General features: G+C 34.7%; 1 non-coding gene across 1 annotated transcript; it reads left to right on the forward strand.

The window, feature by feature from the left end:
- The first annotated feature begins 1,741 nt into the window (after window positions 1-1,741).
- Window positions 1,742-1,815, forward strand: TRNAS-GCU (transfer RNA serine (anticodon GCU)). The gene has a single exon. It is a non-coding gene; the product is annotated as a tRNA-Ser (tRNA).
- The last annotated feature ends 21,033 nt before the right edge of the window (window positions 1,816-22,848 follow it).

Consider the following 22,848-nt stretch of genomic DNA (forward strand, 5'->3'; position numbering starts at 1 on the left):
CGTTTGCACTGGCTTTAAAACAGAAGCGAAAGAGCTGGATTCTTGGAATTTATAATCGTTTTCTTTCCGATGGAAATTTAATTTTCCAGCAGGGTAATCACCCCGCGCACACCGCCATAAACGTTCAAAGACGGTTCACGGAAAAGCATGAAAAAGAGGATTGACAAATATCGAGACATCCCACCTCAAAATCCAGATCAGTTCTGGGATCAAGTTCTGGTTACCTGGGAAGATTTCGCTAAGGACCAGAACTATTTCCGCGACCTGGTGGACTCAATGCCCCGAAAATGCCAGGCAGTGATAAACGCCGATGGCATGTGGACAATGTATTAGATCCACATGTGTATTTCTTTTATTTTTCTTTAATTTGTTTGTTTATCTTTGTTTTATTTCGGGAAGAAAATTGATCTCCCAAGAGTTTCTTAAATTCTCCTAGTGGAGCCAAAGTTGCGAAATAATAAGTTCCACTACACAAAATTATAAAAATGAAGAAAGGTAACATGTATAAAAATTAATTACGTTAAAAAAAAGTTATCGCCGAGAACCGAACACGGGCCCGTGGGATGGCAAACCAACAAGCTACTGACTACTCCATCTGGGTACCATGACGTAATCAGCGCGACGAGGCACATATAGATGCTAGGCTTGAAGTCTACGGACCGTGTAAATAATTCAATGTTCAGTACTAGTTAATGTTTCATTTGGACTGATTTACTGAAGCTTGGTGAAACCGTCCCTTACTCTAAACATTCCTCAAAGAGAAACATAACATGTTACTTTCACAACTTTTGTCTGAACAGCTGTGGTGTTATCCGCCATGTTTAACTGTTTGTTAAATGAGTTAACGGCCTGAAATCCTACATTTAAAGTTAACAGACGGTTAAGAATCTGTTAAGCCAAACTGGTGTTGAACAAATGGAAAAACTGTATTTAACAAACTGTTGAAGGTTTAACAGTCGTTAAGTCTTCTAACAATACTTCGACAACCCGGCCATTAGAATTTAATTTTAATTACTAGTTTAAATATTAAGTAGTACAAAACCTCTTTTCCTACTAAGCCAATTATGTAAGAACAATTTTTAGGGTATTTTAAGGGCATTTTTGAAAGATTTTTAGGTCATAAATGCATTGTTTTAGGTCATTTTTTCATGATTTATACGTCATCAAAATCCTAGCCCTAGCTATTACTTTCAAAATTTTAAGTGTGTTATTAAAGTTAGTCAGTTCGCGGCCCTCTAAGATTAAACGGGTTGCAAATTATTTTTTTCGATTGTTATGAAAATCTACATGTTCACTCTACCTGGTTCTGAAATTTCTTTTGTCTGACCAATACATATTTTGTTATAATTTTTCTGGTTTATTTTCTTGTTACAGGAAGCCAATCCAGACGGTAGAATCTACTTCAGGAAAGAACCAAATGTAAGTAACTCATGGATGTACATAAGTAACAGTGTAGTAATATACAAATCTGGCTTTCAGGTAGGAGCTCCCTGTAAAGCAGGTTTGAATAACGCGCTACCGACTGAGCTACCCCAGGAACTATACACGACACCGTCACAATTTTTCCTTTTATATCCACAGAACTCAAATGAGCTGACAAGACGCCAGAACTCAACTGTGAGTGCCACAAATTAAGTCACACAGTATTTTGTGTGCACTCATAGTTGAGTTCTGGCATCTTGTCAGCTCATTTGAGTTGTGTGGATGTAAAAGGAAAAATTGTGACGGTGTCGTGTATAGTTCCTGGGGTAGCTCAGTCGGTAGAGCGTTCGCGCGCTAAGCGAATGGTCCCGGGATCGATACCCGGCTCCGGAAAAGTTTTTCCTTTAAAATTATTCAACAGTGTAGTATATTGTGTGCAGTGTATTTCTTATGATACGTGTTTATTTGTTTATTTATTTTCAAAATTAAATTTAATTTCAGGACAGAGATATTAATACCAGTTTCGAACTACATACCTTCCTTCATTATCGGTAATTGAATTTTGTTTGATGAAATAGGCAAGTAGCTTCGTAATTAATCAAGTTTCTCTAGGACTTACTGTCTTTAGATATAAAAATAAATGCTACAAGAAAGAGAACACTTCTCATCATTCATATTGCAAACGACCCATAGACCTTCAGTAAATAATTTTATATGTGCGCGCACAATATTCACATCGTGTTTTACAATACTTTGATAATTCTTTAATTCAGTCAATGTTCCAACTTTATACGATATCTCATCGGTGGTCTTTAATCCATATTTTCGTCGTCGTCGTCATCATCATCATCATCACCATCACTATCACCATCATCATCATCATCATCATCATCATCATCATCATCATCATCATCATCATCATCATCATAATTTGAAATATTTAGGCTTCATGACTAATATCGTTTTCCGCGGTTTTTTCTGCTATGAAGTTAAGCACGGGCAGGGCATGTAGCTCGTATGGGCGAATCCATAAATGCATGTAGTGTGTTAAGAGAGAGGCCGGAGTGGAAGAGACCTTTGGGGAGACCGAGACATAGATGGGAGGATAATATTAAAATAAATTTGAGGGAGGTGGGATATGATTGTAGAGACTGGTTTAACCTTGCTCAGGCTAGGGACCGATAGCGAGCTTATGTGAGGGCGGCAATGAACCTCCGAGTTCTTTAAAAATTATATTTGCACATATTAAGAGATAAATGTTTTCGGCTCGAAACTGCCACCTTCATTTACAATATAGTATACCTATCCAATACATTATATACATATATATATATATATATATATATATATACACACACACACACACACACACACATTTTGATTACACAACTTTTAACACTGTATCACTTCGGAGTATGTATGATGAGACTTTCTTGTGTTAAATTGTAACATACCTTGTGAACATGTTTCGACCTATTTTGGGTTATCTTCAGAACTGGTCGTTGTTGGTGTTGGCGCCTGTTGTTTCCTGTGAGTGTGCGTTCGTAGTGTAGAGTCAAAGAGTGTATGTATTTTGAAATTGAGTTGTGTGTTGAGAATATCGTTGGGGTGTGTTTTCGTGTGTCTGTATATTTCATATTGTTCTAGTGTGTTGAGTTTCTTTCTTTTTGATTAGATGTGCAGTATTTCCATGTCTGTGTTGATGTCTCTGTAGGTGTGGTTGGAATTTGTGTTGTGTTCTGCATATGTGGAGGTGTTTTGTAATTTTGTTATGGCTGTGATGTGTTCTTTGTAACGTGTTTGAAATGATCTGCCTGTCTGTCCTATGTAGAAGTTGTTGCAGGTGTTGCATTTGAGTTTGTATACGCCTTTGTGGTTGTATTTGTTTGGTGTTGAGATGTTTTTGTAGAGTGTTATTTGTTCCGTATGCGATGTTGTAATTTAATTTCTTGAATGAGGTTGCAATTTTATGTACGATTTTGTGTTCGTGTGTTAGTATGATGTATTTTTTTTGTGTTCTTGTGTTTGTGTTGTATTCTTCTGTTTTTTGAGGTTTTGTTTTGTCTTACGTATTATGTTCTCTATTATGTTGGGGTTGTATCCGTTTTCTTGTGCTATGTATTTGATTGTGTTTAGTTCTTCTTTGTAATCCTGTTGGTTCATTGGTATGTTGATTAGTCTGTGTACCATTGTTCGGAATGCAGCTTGTGTTGTGTGGGGTGGTTGGATGTGTTGTGTATGTATGTGTGTTGTTGTTGTTGTGGGTTTTCTATATACTTTGAATGTGTGTTTGTTGTCTACTTTTGTTATTGTAATGACTTGAAAATTTATGGGTTTGTTGTTTTCAATTTCTAATGTGTAGTGTAGTTTTGGGTGTATTTTGTTTATGTGTTGATGTAGGTTTTGGATCTGTCTTTTGTTTCCTTTGTATAGTATTATTAGTAGGCCTATGTCATCTACGTATCTGTGCCATATATGTTGTCTCCGTGTTTGTTATTGCCTTTGTTTTGTATGTATGTCTGTTCTACGTGGTGTAAGAATATTTCTGCTAGTATGCTGGAAATGGGTGATCCCATGGGTAGGCCTTCGGTTTGTGTGTAATATATGTTATTGTATGTGAAGTAGTTTTGTTTTGTGATGATGTCTGTGGTGTGGATGATTTCTTGCATTTGTTCTTGTGGTGTGTTGTTTTTGAGCATTTGTTCTAGTATCTGTGGTGTATCTTTTATGGGCATGTTTGTGTATAGGTTAATTATGTCGAAAGTTGCTAATGTTGTACTGTGTGGGATATGTTAACAAGGTATGTTAAAATTTAACACAAAGTCTCATCATACATATTCCGAAACATTATATATACTGAACGAATACTTGAATATAGGCCTACGTTATAAGGAAGTTGTGAATAATAGATGACAATAGTGAGTATATGTGTAGAAAGGGAGAATACTTCTTATGCATAGCTATAGACACGAAGCTGTTATTCCCTGCGTGACTCCTCCTCTTTGCTTACGTCTTAAGAAATGAAGGCTCTATAAAGTCTAGGTAGGTAGTATCGTTCGCTATTTTTGTTCTTTCATTGCCGAGCTACTAGACGAGGAATCTATTTGCCGTACCGTTAAACATTATCATGTCGTAGCTCCTATGATAATAAATCAAACGCACTGTAATTGAGCAAATAATTGAACGGCAAATGACGACCTCCTGTGGTTTCTGCGAACGCCAACGAAAGAGCTAAAATGGTGGGCGATTATATTAAGTATTTATCGAGCCTTAGGATATGCATAACGTCTTCATCAGCGAATCATAAGACGCACACGTTTAAATGTAGCCGACCTGCAACGTGATTGACTGCAGGAAATTAGAGCAACAGGACTATAAGATTGGAAATGCGCTACAAAACTGTATAAGACCTATTAAGTAACTGATTTCGAATGAGCCAGTATAATGCACATGATATAGATAAGTAGTGTAACTCATAAAACATAATTTTTCAGGAGAACAAAATACCTGTTTCGTCAGAAATCACTTTTCCCTCGTTTACATCCGAATTTTCAAACCCTTCGTCCTGTTCCACTGTCTTTTCTTTACAATCTATTCATTTGCTGTCATTTTTAGGATTATTAATATCATTTGTAATTTGTGTTGGTTAGAGCTATGTATAGAGAAATATATTTCCTAATTCTTCGATTTTATTTGAATAGAAGTACGTAGTGATGTAATTAAAAATATTAATAATAATATCAAAACTCTTTTACGTTACTCAATTTGGAGATCTTTATATTAAACAATGAAGTATAATAGTTATTTATGCAACAAGTGGATAACTGATGTTTATTGCATGATGAATGTTTGTCGCATGATCGATAACGAGTGCTACAATTTTCATGAGTGTCATAATAAGATTATCCACAAGTTAATACAACAATTTATGGCATCTTAGCATTATACATTGTAGGAAAGAAATAATGAAAGAAATTCAATTCAGGATCAATAACTGACAAATTATATTCATAATACATTCTGATCGATGACTTGCGCCTGGCATTGACATTGAGTAAAGAGTAATGGCTGACCTTGCAGGTTATGTAACAACTGTTCCTTTATTTTGTTAATATAGTTTCTCTGCACCACAGAACTGTTTTATGTGATATTACAAAAGTGATACAAAAATTGTTAAAGATTGAAAATAAATGATACGTTACCTTCTGTCCTGCATTCCATTTCTTGTTAGGCCGCGCGTAGAAGAGAAACCAAGACAGCAAGAGTTCCGGTATTACGTCATTGCAAATACGTCATTGCTTTTATCGGCACGCGTGCCATAATAAGCCAATTACGCACGATTTTCGACGTAGTAACAATCTGTTTACAATGCTAAGATGGCATAAAAGTATTTATACAGTATGTTTTATGTATCTGATTAATGTCTATGAGAGTCATAATGTGACATTTCTTACGATTTGATAATTTAATTTTCTATGATGTGTTTGCTTCAATTTGCAAGGCATTTTCGTTGCTGGTACTGACGTTTCTTTTCTTTTACTATTAGACATATATATTCTTGTTCGTAAGATGTTTTGACGAGAAAACACTATGGCATTAATTGGAGGCACCAGCACTTTTCCAATAAAACTTTTTCTGGTCATCAGACATTTTTGAGAACACTGAAGTCTACATTCCACCCTATCACAATGTGTACTTATATTTCGTTCTGGAAAATTGTTTGGCCTAAAGACGATTTCATGTTTTTGTACAATGCCTGATATTCTTCAAATCACTTCGTTTTGCAGGGATCAAGTTACTCTGAGAATGGAGCTACACGAGAACAAATAAGCAGTTATGAGACCCTTAAGTCACGTGATAGTCACTGGGTGAGTAATTTTCTCGTATATATGAATTAAAATGGAAGTTGCTTACAGGTAGGGACGGGTGTTTAGAATTCACCTGCGTCTATTTTTGTCTAAGAGATTTCCATATTTCATAACCAATATAGTTTTCTTTTCTTAGTGCTGGTGTCGAATTGGACACTGTAAATAAGTAAAGTGTACACAACTTATTCACTTATTAATATTTTACTAAATATTTCAAGAGATAACTACTTTGGAGATATATTTTAAAAATATAAATTTGAAGCTATGATCATTATAACAAGAGGTATAATTTTGCGATAAACATATTTGCTTTATAAAAAAGTGCATGAATATTTTTTAGTTGTATGGGGTTCTTTCTATCCATTTCATAAACTGTAACGAACTACTACTTCACATATGGGATAAATAACAAGATCGTGGATTTCATAATACTTCGAATAAAATAAACCCACAAATGCCAAATGTACAGTTTTAAGCTAAGCCATACCAATTACAAGTGATCAATATAACTAGTTTAAGATTACATGGTCAAAACCCTGCTACTGCAATCAGTTGAAGCTTGTGATAAAGGATGAGGAAGTTTCATCTAAACAAATCGGTGTATGCCAGACAAGAAAGCTGACGAGAAGTCATGTGAGTGCGTTATGTTCCTTTGTTATAGAAAAAATTATTAAATAACAATTCATTGCAATTATATTAAAAGATAATATACTTATTTTAAACAGTTTTAATCAATTCAATACCATACAGAATTAACGAATGAATTATTGAACTCCATCAAATGTGCAAATTGACTATCAGATACTCGTACAAAAAATAATCAATAAGAAAAAATGGAGTTCTGCTTTTAGACTAAACTGTCAAAGGATGAATGTTTGAATTAAATTATTTCGTAGTGATTTAATATTATTTAAAGGAAGGTACCCAAAGAACATATTTATCCTTGCATTTATGTTGGAATATTCATGAAAGCTTGCTACAGATTATAATAATTAGGTATAGATTATTAATCTAAAATATTACTGTTTCAGGGCAAATATAATGTCCAGTCTTTTTTCTACAACGAAGTTAAGTACACAGAGACCTTAGTAATAATAATAATAATAATAATAATAATAATAATAATAATAATAATAATGATGATAATGATAATAATAATAATATTACTATTAAGGAACCCGCAGATCATTGCCGCCCTCACATAAGCCCTCCAACCGTTCCTATCCTGTACAATATTAATCCACTCTCTACCATCGTATCCCACCACCCTCAAATTCATTTTAATATTATCCTCCTATCTACGTTTCCGCTTCCCCGAAGGTCTTTATCCCTCCCATCTCCCAACTAACAGTCTACATTCATTACTGGATTCGCCCATTTGTGCTACATGCCTGCCCATTTCAAACGTCTGGCTTTAATGTTCCTACTTAAGTCAGGCGAAGAATACAAAGCGTGCAGTTTTGCGTTTTGTAACTTTATCCATTCTCCTGTAACTCCATCCCTCTTGGCCTCAAATGATTTCCTACGAACCTTATTCTCAAACACCCTTAATCTCTGTTTCTCTCTCAAAGTGAGAGTCCAAGTTTCACAACCATACAGAACAGCTGGTAATATAATTGTTTCATAAATTTTAACTTTCAGACTTTTTGACAGCAGACTGGATAACAAAAGCTTCTTAACCGAATATTAATAGGCATTTTCCATATTGATTCCGCGTTTAATTTCCTCCCGAGTATAATTTATATTTGTTACTGTTGCTCCAAGATATTTGAATTTTTCCACGTCTTCGAGGGATAAATGTCGAAAATTTATATTCTCATTTCGTACAATATTCTGGTCACGAGACATAATCATATACTTTGTCTTTTCGGGATTTACTTCCAAACCTATCGCTTTACTTGGCTCAAGTAAAATTTTCGTGTTTTCGCTAATCGTTTGTGGATTTTCTCCTAACATATTCGCGGCATTCGCATAGGAAAGAAACTGATGTAACCCGTTCAATTTCAAACCCTATCTGTTGTCCTGAACTTTTCCAATGGCATATTCTAGAGCGAAATTAAAAAGTAAAGGTGATAGTGCATCTCCTTGCTTTAGCCCGCAGTGAATTGGAAAAGCATGAGATAGAAACTGGCCTATACGGACTCGGCTGTAATTTTCAGCGAGATATATTTTAATTAATCGAACTAGTTTCTTGTGAATATCAAATTAAGTAAGAATATTGTACTGGGTGGACAGTATAGAGCAGAACAGGTTTTACAACTCGCATGACCTTGAGTCCCTCACCTCTGTGCGCAAAGCCGGCCTGCCGTGAAACGTGTTCTGCTCTATACTGTTCACACAGTATAAATCGTCTCTCTTAACCGAGTCATACGCCCTTTTGAAATCTGTGAATAACTGATGTACTGTACACTTATACTCCCATTTTTCTCCAATATCTGTTGAATAAAAAAAATGTTCTATTACGCCTCAAACCGAACTGATTATCCCCAATTATTTCATCTACGTACGGAGTTAATCTTCTCAAAAGAACATTGGACAAAATATTGCACGACGTTAATAAAAATTATATTCCTCGAACGTTACCACGGTTAGTCTTGTGCCCTTCTTAAAAATAGGTACAATTATGGACTCCTCCCATTGTTTTGGTACAATTTACGTTTCCCAAATAGCAAGTACAAGTTTATAAATTTCGCTAGATAAAGCGCTTCCACCCTCTTGTACTAATGATGCAGGAATTTGATCGATACCTGGAGACTTGTACTTTTTTATAATATATATCACAATTTCGACCTCAGAATGTGTGGGTTCCGGTATAAATGGCTCAAATTTATATTTTAATTTCGTTCCAATCATTTCTGTTTGGCGTATGTACATTTAGTACTTGCCCAAAATAGTTTTTCCATCTCTTCAGGATTGAAAGAGAGTATAAAAGCAAGTCACCATTCTCATCCTTGATCATGTTTACCCTTGCCTGATATTCGTTTTTAAATTTCTTTATAGTCTTATATAATTCTCGAATGTTTTTATTCTTGCTATTTGTTTTTATCTCAATCAGTTTCTTCTTCAAGTAACCTCTCTTTTTATTCCCAATTGGACGACTTACTTTCCGTCTTTCATTGAAATAATTAACTCTATTTTCCTCAACTGGATCCAGTAAGAATTTCAATTTTGGCCGTTTCCTTCTTTCTACTACCATGTAACAATCTTCAACAAACCACGGTTTCTTATTCTTCGTTTCATAATAACTTATGCTCTGCTCAGCTGTAATTATGATATTATCTCTGATATTTTCCCAACGCTATTAAAATCAAACTCTTCCTCAACTTCGTCGGAACTTCCTAAAGTGGCAAAACTATTCGAAATTTCGACCTGATAATTTTGCTTAGTTAACTCATCCTTTAATTTCAGAATAATGAATTTACTAATATTAACTTGATGCTCTACTCGCTTAGCTACTGGTAGTCTTTCTCTTAATTCTCCAATTAAAAACAATGGTAAGATATTACATTCTGCCCCCCCCCGAATGTTGGAATGTCTGCTATACTCGTATGTCTTCGTTTATCTATCAAGGGGGAAGTTTGATCACAATATCCTCTGAAGGAAGGTCAAAAATATCTGATTGCTCATCATGTAAAAAAAAAAATAAATTATCAAATTTAATAAACTTCTTTTGATACTTACTTCCTTACTTACTTATGGCTTTTAAGCAATCTGGAGATTCATTGCCTCCATACGTAAGCCCACCATCGGTCCCTATCCTGAGCAAGATTAATCCAGTCCCTATCATCACATACCTCAAATTCATTTTAATATTATCCTGTCACCTACCTCTCGGCCTGCCCAAAGGTCTTTCGTCCTCCGGCCTCCACACTAACACTGTATATACATTTCTCGATTCGCCCATACTTGCTACATGTCCTGCCATTCTCAGACGTCTGGAATTAATGTTCCTAATTAAGTGATGTGAATTATTACGTGCGTTCTGCGTTGTGTAACTTTTTCATTCTCCTGTAACTTCATCTTAGCCCAAATGTTTTTCCTAGGAACCTTATTCTCAAAAACCCTTAATCTCTGTTCTGTCAAAGTGAGATTCTAAGTTTCACAACCATTAGAACACGACGGTAATAGAACTGTTTTATAAATTCTTACTTTCAGATTTTTTGACAGCAGACTTGATGACAAAAGCTTCTCAAACGAACATTAACAGACAATGCCCATAGTTATTCTGCATTTAATTTCCTCCCGAGTATCATTTGTATTTGTTACTGTTGCTCCAAGATGTTTGAATTGATCCACCTCTTCGAAGGCTTAATTTCTTTATTTTTTATATTTCCATTTCGTCTTCTTTAGATACTGAACTTCGAATTCTGTTTCACAAATCATTTTACAAATTCTGCAAACAAAAAATTACAATTAGGCTCTCTTTCCTTCCACAAAAATGAGAACAAAATTTTCTTCTCTTGATTGTTCTAAATTCGCTCGAGCAATCAACTCAGTGTCATTTACACTTAAAATGGCATTGGTTTCAACTTCTTCCATTTCTGAACTTTATCCGTCATATTTCTCTTTTCACACAACTATCTTTTTTCTTTCTTCTATCTCGGTTTTCTCTGGCGTATCTATTAGAACAAGTGCCTTTCGTTTTTATGATTATGAGTTTTATTTTTCTGGAAAGAACATAATTTAGTTTTGCCGGGGTTTGCCTCTTGAATTTTCATTTGCTTCGTGGCAAATCCTCCGAAGCTGAAACCCCACAAAAGCCATTACTAAATACTGTTCTTGATTACTCATAAGAGTAACTTATTTACGAAATTATTTAAAATATAACGAGTCCTTCTGAAAACAGTTCTCCCCAGGTACACCGTCGCTAAGTACATCAGAAATTAGTAGAATATATCTCAGCAAGTTTTCAAGTCTCAGGTACCGAAAATAAACCAATAACCACATGGATACGTAGCGAAAATACCAGGTTTTAAAAATAAAAATCTAAGTTTTTAATCATGTAACTAAAGAATGAATTAAAATAATTCATTAGTTTGAAAATTACTTACGTTTTAGATTAAAAAACACATTGCTTCAACAAAAACTAAATCATTCACAGAACAGCTGAATGATGAAATTAAAGTGATCAACTGCTAAAACAAAAATTACACCACATAAGTTTGAAAATAAACGAGGCGTCCCCAGCCTAGGGACAACAGCTTCCCTTAATATATTTTTTGTAAAAGAAATAATATTCAATGTATGAGAAATAAATGTCATTTTTAAAAGGAAACGAATTAACTTTTGTATTGCAGTTGTTCCATTAGCTCTATCTAATAACAACTGATTAATTTACAGACTGTTTGAATGTCACCGGTAAGAGCAAAGATAAATAACGTGTGTCGCACCCTTATCATGTTGATTTAATTGAAGATCGAACACACCTATAATTCTGTATACTACCCAATACAACCCTTATTTCTTCAGTTCTGTACTGGAAAATATAAAGATTAGGCATCGGCGAGAAATCTGATTGCACACCGGAGATTTTGTGTTTTGTTTTTGTGAATAATTATTTATTTTTTATTGTACACTACTATTATGTCTCACTTCACCATGTGCAACACATACTAGTATTAAAATATACAGGACCTACATTGTGATTGTGGTTTAATTGACGCACAAATCTAACCAGAATTATCCTCCTCGTATTCGAATCTTGGTCAGACATTGGTAATGTGTATTCTTACCTATGACATTCAAAAAGCCAATAAAATAGCCAGTTGTTATTAGACAGAGCTAACGCATCATTTGTAATACAAAACATAGTTGGTCCCATTTAAAAAAACAAAGATGACTCTAATATCTTGAAAATTATATCAGGTACAAAAACCCTTTTCATGTATCAGATGTGTCCTTCGATGTAACTTTATTTAACTTGTAATTGTCGGTTTGTGCATATTTGAAATATTTATCTTGCTATTGGAGGTGAAACGTTAATTGGGACACTCTGTATGTATACAGGCTGATTACTAAACGTCGTCTTCGAAGACAGGAGCGTGTTAAGGTGGGTACTCACTTAGCGAACGAACAACGAACGAATGATGAAGCGACACTTCGTTGTTCGTTCGCTGTTTGGAGCAACGTACAAATCATTCGCAAATGGTCAGAAAACATTCACGTTCGCTGATTATCCGCAATAATGGTAGACGAAAATATAATTATAGCAAGTGCAGCCGTTATTATTATAGGCAGTTTAACAAAGAGAAAGTTAAAAAACAAAAGGCGATGGTGTCAGACGCCACTCTACGAAAGTCGCAATCAGTATAGAGGCACTGACTTGCTTCATGATTTACGTCGAATGGAATCGGGACAGTTTCACAACTTCTGTCGCATTTCAGAAACTGACTTCGAAATATTACTGTGCAAAATAGGGTCAACAATTTCCAAGCTGGCGAGAAGCAATATCTATTCAGGAAAGGCTAGCATTAACACTTCGAAATCTCGCTACAGGAGATTCGTATACAAGTTTAATGTCTTAATTGAAAGTGTCGAAACAGTTGATACCAGGATTGTTCCAGAAATATATACAGCTATAATTGAGGAACTGGAAGATTTTATTAAGTTACGACTGCAATACAGGGGAAAGTTTCAATATACGGATACCTCACTGACAATAATTATCTTAAAATATTAAAAAGAAAGATTTCTCTGTGTTTGTCGAATTCACATCATGCTTACGAAAAGGCATTTTTCAGTTCCAATGAATTATTTTGTGTGCACAAGGTTGGAACTTTGTTTTTTCTGGGCGTGAATTTGTCCAAAAGCAACGACATATGTTTATACGCGAACCAAGTTGACTCGTACACTTCATAACTCCCCATTCCAGATCTTTTTATGAACTTCTGTCTTTCCCTCCGGAATGATGTCAGTAGGGACTAGGGACTCAATTTTCTTTTCCTTACAATAAACAACAAATATGTATCCACTGGAAATAAATAAACAAAAATAATTTTCAAATGGAGCAAGTGTTTGACTCGTCTAACTTGCTGCTAAACATCTTTCCAATAGCTTTCCAAACATGTTTTCTTACTTTAGTGTGTGGTAAGAGGATACTAGGGATTCCATAAAGTTTCCTGCTGCTTATATGCATTAATAAGATTTATAACACTCTTCTTCCGTCCACTCCAGTTTCGACATCCTGTTGGTGAAACTAAGCGCTGCGTTCCGCTACGAACTACAAACTAGTGGCAAATTCCGTCCACAACGAATAACAACTTTCTTTGATGTACCGACAAACGACGGATCACTTCCTAAGGCACACCAAACGATCGGTGGCGATGAAATTCGAGATAAGAACCGTCATGTTATGATGAATAGTTATGGAGATATTGGAGGCAATACCGAGAAGTCAAATGGAGTATTAGTTACTTTTGACCCAAAGCGCGTAGTATTTGGAATTAAATGTCAAAAATACGACAACAATGTGATGTGTGCGACATGTATCTATCTGTCCCTGAAAGAATCGGAATTCTTCGTTTAAGCGCAAGAACTGCGAAGAAAATAACTGTAGTTGATTTGTTTTCAAGTACTGCACAGCGAGTTCTCTGTGCAATGTCACAGTTTAAATTGACATTACGATACGTAGCTGTTTCTCATTTTGAAGTAAGGTAAGCATGTCATGTTTACATTGCATACGTCTTGCAGACGCCGGTTTTCAAAATGTGGTGCGCGATTCACCCGTTGTTCAGCGTTGGAGTCCACACCTGTAGAGTAACGGTCAGCGCGTCTGGGTGAGAAACCGTGTGGCCCGGGTTCGAATCTCGGTCGGGGCAAGTTACTTGGTTGAGGTTTTATCCGGGGTTTTCTCTCAACCCAATACGAGCAAATGCTGGGTAACTTTCGGTGCAGGACCCATGACTCATTTCACCGGCATTACCACCTTCATATAATTCAGACGCTAAATAACCTAGATGTTGATACAGCGTCGTAAAATAACCCAATAAAACAAAAAAATCGGCGTTGGATTAATTTCTATCAAACCTGTGTGGGTCATGCTTGGAGTAAGAGAGTGTAATTTGGAAGTGCGGGATGTTTGATATGGACAAATCGGAGTCACAGTCTGAACTGAAATCTTCAATACAAAAGCGTTTCACACAGAAATAATATTTGGTCCTGTAGACAATTGGGGAACATTGCAAAATAGAGTATTTGTTCCTATCTTATTTATGCATGCATTGATGTGGCCTATTACGACCTGGTCTTCGAAGACGGCATTTAGTACTTACACTGCATGTATATGTTATATGCGTAGATCTAAGGATTTAGTCACAGTTTGTCTGACGAACATGGCAGTAGCGTACATTGTTTCCTTGGTTTGTTCTTATTAGCATTAGTAATAAATCAGAAGGTACTGCTGACAATTACCGACGCAGTACTATGTTTTTAACATGATTTTTAATAGTTTCTTTTCCTTTTCTAGAGTCTCATCCATCGTGAATTCGGTGACATTAATCTTTTGGAAAATGTAAATAACTATATGTGTATACAAGTAGTAGTATATTATAAAGCTCTTCCTTAATATTAGTATCACTGGCTCCCATGTCAAACTGTATATTGAAAAAAAAAAATTCAAGAATTGATTTCATTTTAGAGAACAGGTGTTGATACTGGTTTCGAACTATATGCCTTAACTTAAAAATATTAATTTTGTTTAATCTCCACAATGGATAAAACGAGCAATTGTCTCTTTTTTAATTTATTAAAGGAACCAAGGTGGAAATTCTAGATAAGATAAAAAACATTGATTTCATAAAAAAATGACAATTATTCCATTGATTCTTTTAATTTTGGAATAATTTCAGCACGTATTTTGCTTTCTCCATCCTCGATATTTCATGATAAGATCGCTGAATTTGGAATAATAGAATGTACATCCACCTTACCATAAATATCTCTAACGTCAACCATTGTCTGTGATTAAGCATCTCTTAATATAGCCTATATCAGGGGTGAGACGATATTAGCTCCCAATGACCATAGAAGAGCACGACCTTGATCACGAGCGCATAGCGCAGCCACTATATAACATCGTAAAGTAGACATCCGGCATGTACATGCACATGCAGCGAATAAAGCCAGCAATTATTACAATAACTTGGGCTACTAAATTTCAACTATGTAATAGGGCATATTATTCAGTTATTTAATATACATGTGTATATATAAACCAATCGCAAAGGGAAAGGTTTTTTAGGAACAAAAAGAGAAATAGGAAAAGTTAATTGTATGTAAACCATTTTCTTGTTAAAAGCATTTATTTATTATGCAAATACTTCACTTCATTGGTTAGGAGAAACTAATAGGGTCTGCCTGCTCGACGTGTGTGATCTCTAAGTATTTTTGAGTATTCATTGAAAAAATATTAATGGCAATATTGATTGAAATAGAGTATATCGATTGTGTGATTATGAAAATGTAGTCCTCACTCTCCAGTCGTAATTACGTAATGAGTTTTCTTAGAGTGATTTGTGAGATGCACGTAACACGAAAAAACAAATTGATTAAATTAAGATATTGAGAGACATCGTAATTTTTGGGGTCAATAATTTAAGGGGATATGTATGGATATGTATGACTTTGAAAACTTCCACAATTTCAGCCTAAATTTGTGAAATTTAAACTATATCAACAGATCTATAATAATATCATCGGTACAAAATTTGATACAATTAGGTCTAATAGTTTTGAAATTATATTTTTAAGTATATTTTATATTGACGTTACTAAAAAAGTTTCTTGCATCAAAGTTTTCAAAAAGTTTAGTTCATATTTGCTCAAAATCTTGAAAATAGTTATTGGAATAAAAGTGAATTAGCTTTTTGAGCTTAGTAATAATATAAGTTAAGGTGCAATCAAAGATAAAATATTATTTCTAAATTAAAGATACACGTAGTCCAATAAAAGTAAATATCCAGAAACGAGCAACAAATAAAACATCAACAATACATTTAAAATAAAGAAATAAAAGGAATCTAGATACAAACTATTGATCTTAATGTAAATTAATTTATCTTCGATGATAATTACGACATCAATTTATTTCTCTCTTCTCCTGAATAAAGCTATTTTTTTCATGTTGCGTCTCATAATGCCGTTTTATGTTGCTTTTTTTTGCAAATGATATTTTTTTTACACAACAAACACTGGACTTCATCACCATGTTCGAAGCATAAATATTCCTTGAAAGCTTTAAGCGCTTCCGTTCCGTCATGATGCGCTGCATTTTAAGATCTGTACATCCTTTAGCAGTGTTTACAGGTAAAAGAGCTCCGCGCGCGCGCAGCTGGCATAAAAGAGTTCTAGCTCGAAATTATTAGTCACCATCGCAAGACTGGCCTACGTTATGGTAAAAATTTTAAGGGAAGAGAACATGTATATTTGGTTTATTTTTATTAAACGATGTGACTGATATAGATTGTCTGCTTTGGAATAAATTTGACACACATCACAAAATCTCTGTTATTTATATACAATCACATATTTACAAAGATTCATTAAATATCTTCATTACTAATGTAACAAGTGCGACAAGATGGATGTTGAATAACATAATAAATAACAAAAGGTATTACTTCATTTAAAGAATTCTGTTATTTAAAAATTAAATTTTCTTGTTTAATTGTTCAATATTACTTTCCAATTTTCGCGCACTGTGAAATAAAAAAAAGAATCTGATTAATAGCCGTTCGATTACGCTTAAACACATTTATAGTGCCCAATACCAACAATAAATAATAATAATAATAATAATAATAATAATAATAATAATAATAATAATAGTAATAGTAATAGTAATAGTAATAGTAATAATAATAATAATAATAATAATAATAATAATAATAATAATCATAATGATTTATTTTAGCTGGCATTGTTAATGCCGTAGGCCTTCTCTTCCATTCAACGAACAAAAAGTAAAATAGTAATAGTAATAATAATAATACATTATAAAATAATAATAATAATAATAATAATAATAATAAAATAATAACTGTAATAAATCTGTGCCTCCTTTTTAATTCTCTTTGGCTGGTGCTCGTTATTTATGAATTATTCAATTTTATTTGGAGACAGAAATTTGAAATATGATACTTTTTCGTCGGAAATCACTTTTGCATCGCTTTCAACCAAATTTTCAAGCCCTTCGTCCAGTTCCAATGTTTTTCTTTACAATACAATATATGCCTTTGCTGTCGTGTTTAGGGTTATTAATATCATTTGTAGTTTGTATTGGTTACTGCAATATAATTATAGCGGAATGATTTTCCTTTTTTTTTCAATTTTATTTGAAACGAAATATTTAGAGATAGTCTGAGTTATAAATTTTAAGCAAATTGTAATTGAAAAATATAAATAACAATAACAAACACTTTACGTTACTCAATTTGAAGATTCTTATATTGAACAATAAAATATAATAGTTATTTATGCAACAAGTGGGTAATCTTGATGTTTATGGCATGATGAATGTTTGTCGCACGAACGATAATGAGTGCTACAATTTTCATGAATTTCATAATAAGATTATCTACGAGTTGATACAACACTTTATGGCATTTTAGCATTATAAATTGTGGGAAAAATTTATGAAAGATATTCTATTCGGGATCCATAGCTGACAAATTGAAATAATATATTGTTATCGATTAGTTACACCTCGCTTTTACATGCAGCAAAGAGTAATGGACGACCTTGAAGGTTACATCACAAATGTTCCTTTATTTTGTTAATGTAGATTCTCGTCCACAACCGCGGAGTAACGGTTAGCGTGTCTGGCCGCGAAATCAGGTGGCCCGGTTTCGACTTCCGGTCGAGGCAAGTTACTTCGTTGAGTTTATTTTCCGGTGTTTTCCCTCAACCGAATATGAGCAAATGCTGGGTAACTTTGGGTGCGAGACTCCGCACTCATTTTACCGGCATTATCATCTTTTCATTTAGACGCTAAATAACCTGAGATGTTGATAAAATGTCGTAAAATAAGCTATTAAAAAATTGTTGAACCCACACAACTGTGTTATGTGATATTACAAAATTTATACAAAAGTGTTAAAGATTGAAAATAAATGATACGTTACTTTCTGTCCTGCATTTCATTTCCTGTTACTTTGCGCGTAGAATGGAAAACGAAGATAGCAAGCGTTCCGGTATTACATTATAGCAAATACGACATTGCTTTTATCGGCACGCGTGCCACATAAAGGCAATTACGCACAACTTTCGACGTAGTAACAATCTGTTTATAATGCTAGGATGGCTTGAAAGTCTTTATGCAGTATGTTTTATGTATTTGATCAATGTCTATGAGAGTCATGATGTGAGACTTCTTGCTATTTGATGATTTCATTTTCTGTGATGTGTTTGCTTCAATTTGCATGACACGTTTCGTTGCTGAGACTGAGGTTTCTTTTTGTTTACTATTGGCATATATCATCTTGTTCGTAAGATGTTTTGACGAGAAAACACTATGGCATTAATTGAATGCACCAGCACTTTCCCAATAAAACCTTTTTTCTGGTCATTAGATATTTTTTGAGAACGCTGAAGTCTACATTCCACTTTACCACAATGAGTACTTATATTTCGGTCAGGAAAATTGTTTGGCCTGAAGACGTTTTTCATGTTTTTGTACAATGCCTGATATTCTTCACTTCGTTTTGCAGCAATCCCCCAATTTGCGACATCAGAAAGCGACAGAATACGCTGACCAGCGAGCGTCCACGTCCAGTGATCAGGGGGTAAGTAAATTTTTCATATATACATGAATTGACGTGGAATATGCGTATAGTTTGGGAGAATCATTTAGAATTCACCTGCGGCAGAAGGGCAGAAGAGACCAAGGACGTCCATGTAAACCATGGAGAGATCAATTTAATTAATATTGAATAATATTTCAGTCTTTTGAACTGTAAATTTTAACATTTTATAAAAACTCAGTACAATTATAATAGGCCATATTACTATAATATTTCATGTAAGCACAATACTTGAAGCCGGAAGAGCCAAAGGCCAAAGCCATACTGTTGATGATATTGATGATGAGTAATGATTTCAAGGGCAAACCTCTTTGGAGATATATTTGAAAAAGGATACATTTAATGCCGTAATCATTACAACAAGAGGTGCAATTTTAAGACATATATTTGCCTTATAAAAAAAACTGCATGAATAATTTTTAGTTGTATGGGGTTATTTCTATCGATGTCATAAATTGTAACGAACTACTACTTCACATACGGTATAAATAACGAATACGTGGATTTCGTAATACTTCGAAAAATTACCTCCACAAAGGCCAAATACACAGCTTTAAGCAGAGTCATATCAGTGATCAATAAAACTAGTTGAGATTACTTGCTCAAAACCCAGCAGCAATCAACTGGAGCTTGTGATAGAGGATGATTAAGTTCTATCTAAACAAATCGATTTGAGCCAAGCAAGAAAGCAGGTTAGAACTCATCTGAGTGCAATAGAAGCGTTATATTCCTTCGCTCTAGAATATTCCAAGAGGAAAGTTCAGAATAACATACAGGATTTGGAATTGAACGGGTAACATCAGCTTCTTGTCCATTCGAATGACGTGAATATGTTAAGAGAAAATCCACAAAATATTACGAAAAACACGGAAATTTTACTTGAAGCAAGTAAAGCGATAGGTGTGGAAGTAAATCCCGAAAAGACAAGGGGAATGAATACGTATCGTGACCAGAATATTGCACGAAATGGAAATATAAAACTTGGAGATTTATTCTCCGAAAAAGGTGGAAAATTTCAAATATCTTAGAGAAAATAACAAATTTAAATGACACTCGAGAGGAAATAAAACACAGAATAAATTATAGGAAATGTTTGTTATTATTCGGTTCAGCAGCTTTTGTCATCTCGTCTGAGTCTAAAAAATCTGAAAGTTAGCATTTATAAACCATATGTATTATTTTAATGTACCGAAGTACATATGATATTTCCATGCAGATATTCTGCGTCATCATGCGATGTAAGATTAATGGAAAGGAGAAAAATTCTCTCCGGCGTCGGGATTTGAACCCGGGTTTTCAGCTCTACGTGCTGATGCTTGATCCACTAAGCCACACCGGATACCACCGCGTCAGATTAAGCGCCAACTTTTGGGTTTCCTCTAGTAGCCGTCCTCTGCACTACGTCATAGAGTCTATGAACGTAGGACCGAAGTCCACACATGTGTTGAGGTGAACTTTTCTCCGTTCCATTACTTTTACATCGAATGATGACGCAGAATATCTGCATGGAAATATCATATGCACTTCGGTACATTAAAATAATATATATGATATGCGTAAATCACTTCGTGATTTAAGACGGCGCTTATTCCGTCGGATCCCGGCCAACTAGTCACTCATAACGAGTGCACCTCAACACATGTGTGGACTTCGGTCCTACGTTCATAGACTTTATGACGTAGTGCAGAGGGCGGCCACTAGAAGGAACCCAAGAGTTGGAGCTTAATCTGAGACGATTCTCTCCGACGTCGGTGTGGTATCCGGTGTGGTTTATTGGATAAAGCATCAGCACGTAGAGCTGAAAACCTGGGTTCAAATCCCGGCGCCGGAGAGAATTTTTCTCCTTTCCATTACTCTTACATCGTATTTATAAACCAGTTATGTTACCAGCTGTTCTGTATGATTGTCAGACTTGGACTCTCGCTTAGAGAGAGAAACAGAGATTAAGGGTGTTTGGGAATAAGGGTTTAGGAAAATATTTGAGGCTAAGAGGGATGAAGTTGCAGGAGAATACAGGAAGTTACAACGCAGAACTGCACGCATTGTATTTTCACCTGACTTAAATAGCAACATTAAATCTAGTCGTGTGAGATGGGCAGGTCATGTAGCACGTATGGGCGAATCCACAAATGCATACAGAGTGTTAGTTGTGAGATCGGAGTGGAAAAGACCTTCCTATCTTATTTATGAATGCTTTGATGTGGCCTATTACGACCTAGTCTTCGAAGACGGCATTTAGTATTCATCCTGGATGTATATGTTATATGCGTAGATGTAAGGATTTCTTGACAGTTTGTCAGACGAACATGGCAGTAGCCTACATTGTTTCCTTGGTTTGTTCTTATTAGCATTAGTGATAAATCAATAAGTACTGCTGGTAATTACCGACGCAGTACTATGTTTTTAACATTAATTTTAATAGTTTTTTTTTCCTTTTCTAGGTTAAATTACATCGATCAAAAGGAGAAACAAACTTACTCGAAGATGTAAGTAACTATATATGTATTCAAGCAGTATTATATTATAAAGCTTAGAGGCTCTTCCTTAATATTAGTACCACTGGCTCCCATACCAAATGGGTCTATTGAAAGAAAAAATTTCAAAATTATTTTCATTTTAGAACACGGGTGTTGATACTGGTTTCGGACTATATGCCTTACTTGAAAAATCTCAATTTTTTTTTCAGTCTCCACAATGGATACAATGAGTAATTGTCTCATTTTTTAAATATATGAAAGAAACCAAGGTGTAAATTCTAGATAAGATTAAAAAATATTAATTTTATAGAGAAATGACAATTTTTCCATTGATTCTTTTAATTTTGGAATAATTTCAGCACGTGTTTTGCTTTCTCCATCCTCGATATTTCTTGATAAGATCGTTGAATGTGGAATAATAGAATGTATATCCACCTTACCATAAATATCTCTAACGTGAATCATTGTCTGTTATTAAGCATCTCTTAATATAGCCTACATTATGGTAAAAATGTTAAGGGAAGAGAACGTGTAGATTTGGTTTATTTTTATTAAATAATGTGACAGATAAGTTATAGATTGTATTAGTATTAGTGTTTTTGTATTAGTATTACGGTCTTACTAATAAACCGTGTGTAGTTTCTAAACTAGGCGTATGCAGAATTGAGACAGAAAACGTTACTAATAACCCTTGCATAAGCGATGGGTGTATAAACATGCTGTAAGTATACAATGGGAATTCCTTTTCAGTAGTTATATACACGAAAACCCCTTGATTAAGCGTTGTATATAGAGAAAAATTGGCCGCCCCTCTAACAGCTGTTCGTGTCGACAGTCATTTAATGATGATGGTTGCCTTGTAACCACAGAAGAACAAACCAAAGAACACAGAATAATAGGAATAATATTGCTGTAGCTTGTACTCTTTGACTAAAATATAGTGTGGTAATCGATCAGAGCTAGTTGTACTATCGATACTTAACACGGCACACTAGAGCGCTCTACCGGATTCAATAGAGAACCTCAGATGTTCTATTACTTTCGTAATGAAGTAATGACGTAGCTGTGTAACAGCTATACTGTTATACACGACGTATGTAGTGAATATTAGTAAGGAATTTACACACGACTTATAAACGAGCTACTCATTGTTTTTTTTTATTTTAGTCGGTTATTTAACGACGCTGTATCAACTACTAGGTTATTTAGCGTCGATGAGATTGGTGATGTCGAGATGATATTTGGCGAGATGAGGCCGAGGATTCGCCATAGACTACCTTGTAT

The sequence above is a fragment of the Periplaneta americana genome, chromosome 9 (genome assembly GCF_040183065.1).
Source record: "Periplaneta americana isolate PAMFEO1 chromosome 9, P.americana_PAMFEO1_priV1, whole genome shotgun sequence".
In the NCBI taxonomy this organism is placed as follows: domain Eukaryota; kingdom Metazoa; phylum Arthropoda; class Insecta; order Blattodea; family Blattidae; genus Periplaneta; species Periplaneta americana.